The following is a 5,180-nucleotide window of genomic DNA, read 5'->3' on the forward strand; positions in this document are numbered from 1 at the left end:
GTCTACAAAATTTAGCATAATATAGATGGTTATGTTAGAAAGTATAAGGCTAGGTTCTAAAAGGCTATGCTCAAACATATGATATAGATTATGAAGACATTCAGTTTAGTTGCTAAGATGGCAATTGTTAGATATATGATTGCTTTGTTATTAGTCAAAGATTGAAGTTTGCAACATTTTCAAAAAAATTTGATTTTACATGTGATTTCCCAGTATTTTTTTCCATTTAATTTGATTTTTGAAATAAAATTTTGTGTGTTTTTGGATTTAAAAAAATAAATAAGTGGATAAAAGGCGAGTATCGGCTATACAGATGGTAGTTGGAATGTGAATAGCAACAAATCCACAGCCCAAAGAAGACCATATGCATGTCCTTGCATGTGAATGGGGGCTTAGATGGCACGCACACCACAAACAAAAAAAATCTATGCGTGAGCGACCATGGAGTGTAAAACACATAGAAAAGTCACTGTAGGCTTGCTCATGAATAGTAGCTACAAACTAGGAACACAGGAACGAGGGCCCCCATGAACGCGAACAACCATGAGAAAAAACTACATAGGATAATCTTTATGAACGACCCCTAGTGAGGGAGGGGGTGCGAAGGGGGCTAAGGGGGTGGGGGGCCAAAATTAGGAGTTGTGGGTAAAATGGGGGGTAGGGTCCAATTCGGGAGGTTAAAGGAAATACGGGGTGCGGGTGAGGGGCAGGGCAAAGGCAAGAGCACATGGGGGGAGGGTGGATCAAGGCAAGTGGGTAGAAGGGTGAGGGGGTGTTGGACATAAACTGTTGGGACCAACTAGAGGCCACGTCAGGCGAGCCACTAGTCATGTCCGTCCACCTAGAGGAGTGTGATACATTAGTAGACAACAACAGATGAGGGCATCCCTGCGGCAGCTGTGCATGAGGAGCTGCTCCATAAGGACGTCGACCATGGATGGGTCGAGGGAGGTGTCACAACGAGCAAGTAAGGAGGCCTGAGGGGGTGAAGATAGGGAGAAGGTGGGGTGAAGGCGGGTGTGAGGGGGTAGCCAAGGTGTGGCGACTGCTGAGGCGTAGGGAGGTGGAGGTCGAGGAGTGGCGGAGGCGGGAAGGAGGCGAGGTAGTAGGCGGTCAGGGGAGGAAGTGCCCACCAAGGCGAGGGGAGCAAGGGAGTAGTGGTGGGCTAATTGGTGGAGGAGAAAGGGGAGGAGAGAGAGGAAAGAAGAGGGGAGAGACGAGAAGAAGAAAGAAAAAGGGAGGGGGAGGAGGGATGGCGGGGGGAGAGAGGGAGAGGGAGGAGAGAGAAGTTGACAAAAAGAAAGAGAGAAAGAAGACGAAAGAGGAGAGAGGTGACGGGGCGGGAGAAATGGTTGGGGGGTTGTAATTTATTATTTTTATCATAAAAATAAAAATTTCCCCCCGTCCCACGTACCATTATGGGACAGCGGGGGTAAAACAATTTTTGGGGATGAGATCAGATGGGAGCAGGAGAAGAATGTGCGGGCTAGATGCAACATGCTAGACGGACGAACACACATTATGAGGAAAAAATCGGGCATTCACATGAAAAAAGGATAAAATTTACACATGAAACATATGTAAAAATTAATAATGAAAAATTAGTCAACCAAAATGAAGTGCAAAAAGAAGGAAAAATGTTCGAGCAAAGGTGTTGCACAAGTTGTCAAGTCAAAACACAGTTTGACAAGAATAAGACATGGTCACATGGAAAAATAAGATAAAAAATATAACAAAAATTTAATAACAAAGAATGGGAAGGTCAAAATGGAATGTAGTGATAAAAAATATATTTGATTTGACAAAACGGATAGGGCTGTTAGATCAAAACATGGTTTGATGACAAATGGGAGTGTTCCCATGGAAAAATTTGATAAAAATCAAAATAAAAATTCATTTAGGGAAATTTGACTTTCGAAACAAGGGGCAACTAAAAGAATAAAAGTCAAGGGAGTTGTGTTTGACAAGGTTTCCAGGTCCACAACATGATTCCAATGTAAAAAATGCATTCACGTGGAAAAGGGGTAAAAATGTATAGTAAAACTCAATGAAAATTTAGTAATACAAAATCAGCGCACCATAACAAGGTGGAGAAAAAAGAAAAAAATTCTAGGAGACTACAACTTGAGGCTATTCAAACAGGTGCCACTCAATGAGAAAGAGTGTGTCCACATGAAAAAATAGCAAAAAACCGCTATCGTGTTGCTGCGCATCTGAGCCGTGAACACCTCCATTTTTGTTGTGCATTTGTGTTAATTTCTGCGTGTGATTTATTGTTTGTGTGATGCATTTTAGTAATCCGCAGCCAATGTATATATTTCCTGCACTTTGGATCCAAGAAATCATAAGGAATGGACTCCTAAATCTTCTGCTCTTGTAAACAGGGCTATTTTTTATTGTGTGCGTGAGGCAAGAGCTGAGGCAAAGGTCATGGTGTATGCAAGCTCATTGACACTGTAAGAGAGGGCTGGGTTGTATTGGTGAATTATCATGGTGATGCATCTCTATTATTGTTCTAGGAGGCTGTGTTCCTGGTACTGCCCTCTGCACAGCCCCAAGCAAGTCTAAGCTATGAGAATTCTCTGGACTGAGATATGTGGAATAATGGGATGATATGTATTGTCATCACCCTAATCTTTACTAACACCTAAAGACGTGTGAAGCACATGTTCTCTAGTGATCCAAAAGGCAAGAAGTTCTAATGAAAATAAAGCTAGTCTATTCAGGGAGGAGGATATTTTTGAAAAGGGCAAAAATGGCGGGCTGCGCCTGAATTGGAATGGGGGGCCCTTCCTTTTTGCTTTCTGGAGGGGAGTCGGGAAAAACAGAGGCTGGAGTATGATGCGAAATACAGAGGATTGGAGGAAGGAAAGATGCGGATTTTGCTGATTGGGTGGAACTTGATTCGGAACTTGGAAGATGGAAGCTATACGGAGAAACAATGGGAATTCTGATACATTCCAGTGTTAGTGGCAAAGCTAGTAGGAGAGTATCTGGACGTCGTCATCTCCTCCGGCGACCAGTTTGCGCTCTGAGAACCCTGGGACGACAAGCTCTCTCTGGACCGTAATGGTGGAACCTTGTCCGCAGTTGCCGTGCATTTCGCGAGTACTGGCTCTCCGAGCATTTCAATTCTGAGCAACTGATTGAGCTCAAGTCTCTCTTCTTCGAGGATCTGGATGTTTTTCATCCTAGAGTTTGATCTCGAACCAGTCTCGTTCATCAAGCTGGAGAGTGAGTTGACAAAAGGAAATTTGCGCGAGCTAAGTATCAATCTGAAGCATGAAAGAGGAAAAATCAAATGTCCTATTCGCGTGGGGAACAAAGCGCCTCGTTTAGTTCCACAGCAGTATCTCTTCCCATATCCAGAAAATTCAACAACAACAAGCTCTATTTGATTCAAGCTTTGGAATCTGATGCTAGAGTGCATAATTTATCATGCCCGAGCCGCTACTACTGAATTGCCTGTCTTGGACAATATCTCAAAGGTGTGAACCAAAGTGATGTGTGTGGAGCTGATTGCTAACAGATTTTTGCGAAAGATGGTGATTCTTGCTGACGCCTGGCAAACTCTGATCGCTTGTCTCTTTCTGACACTCTCTGCGGGGAAGGAGCCGACCCTCCTTTCGTTCTGATCCTTTCGTCTAAGAAGCTCACAATAGCATCCTCCCCAGCCAGGTCCATCTATCGTTAGCAGGGGAAAACCATATCCGTGTTTCTTGGGTCACAACAAGCAGTTCTGCATTATCTAGAGTGGACTATGGAACCATACCAGGTTCATATGATAGATTTGCAGACGGAGATAGCAGTTTTTACGGCTATATACTTTATAAATCAAGTCAAGTCCACAATGTTGCAATTGGACCACAAATTCCAGTAACTTTTGCAATTGCTGGTGATCTTGGGCAGACAGATTGGACTTCCTCAACCTTGAATCAAGTTGCGAGCTCAGATTATGATGATTTTATACTTCCAGGAAAACTTTCCTATGCTGACTATATTCAAGCCCGCCGGGACTCGTTTGGAAACCTTGTTGAGCCCTTGGCTAGTTCACGGCCATGGATGATCACTGAAGGGAATCATGAAATGGAAGAAATTCCGCTGGTTATTGAACCATTCAGATCTTATAATATAAGATGGAAAATGCCCTACAAAGAGACTGGATCAGACTCCAACCTTTATTATTCTTTTGAGGTTGCTGGTGTGCATGTTTTGATGCTAGGATCATACACTGACTTCAGTAGGGACTCTAATCAGTATAAGTGACTGCAAAATGATTTGGCCAAAGTGGATAGAGTCAGAACCCCTTGGCTCCTTGCTGTCATTCATGCACCATGGTACAACAGCAATTTCAAACATCAGGGTGATGGTGACAAAATGATGAAATCCATGGTGTTCATCCTTAAAGAAGCATAAGTTGATATGATCTTTGTGGGCCATGTTCATGCTTATGAACGCACATCTCGAGTTTTTCTGCATCACTCTGATCCTTGTGGCATCATCCACATAACCATAGGTGATGGAGGGAATCGAGAGGGATTGGCTAACAGGTTTCTGGATCCATAGCCAAGCTGGTCTGAATATCGTGAAGCAGGTTTTGGTCATGGCATTTTTGAAAGTGGTAAATTCTACTCATGCACGATGGACTTGACCTCATTATAGAGATGTTCTTTTGGAGTTTTTGAAATTCTCTGCTGAACTAGTAACTGCCAAGTTACGAAATGAACATGCTGATGTGAAGAGTGTTTCCCTTCCTACTGCAACTGTCATCATACACCTGAATGTAAACAGTTTATGAGATACTTCGGATTTTCCTGAACATGAATTTCTTGTAACTCATTTGACAAGCAATATAGTGATCTTTGGCATCAAAAATTTGAGTTCTTCTTGTTAGACTCTTCCATTGCTGTACCTTGAACCCCGTGTTCTGCAGCTCTTGCACGATCTCTTTGACATTTCTGGTGAACCCGACGTGAAAGTGCTGCGTCATCAGCAAGATGGGAGACTCGCAAGAAGAGATGACAGATGATAATGTCATGAAGAACCTGTTTCAGTCATTCACTATGTATATGCAGCAGCAAGCTCATGCAAAACGTGACAGTGATGCTATGGATGCTTTGAAAGCTGTCCAACAGGAGATGAAGCAGTTTAATGGCCAGCAAGTGTCAACTTACCTGCAT

At 43.1% G+C, this 5,180-nt stretch overlaps 1 pseudogene; it reads left to right on the forward strand.

Annotated features, from left to right (window-relative positions):
- Positions 1-933: 933 nt before the first annotated feature.
- On the forward strand, positions 934-4,651 carry LOC148014444 (purple acid phosphatase 18-like; annotated as a pseudogene).
- The last annotated feature ends 529 nt before the right edge of the window (positions 4,652-5,180 follow it).

Source organism: Lygodium microphyllum, chromosome 25, assembly GCF_053477565.2.
Source record: "Lygodium microphyllum isolate KBCC chromosome 25, Lygodium_microphyllum_v1.1.10, whole genome shotgun sequence".
Taxonomy (NCBI): Eukaryota; Viridiplantae; Streptophyta; class Polypodiopsida; order Schizaeales; family Lygodiaceae; genus Lygodium; species Lygodium microphyllum.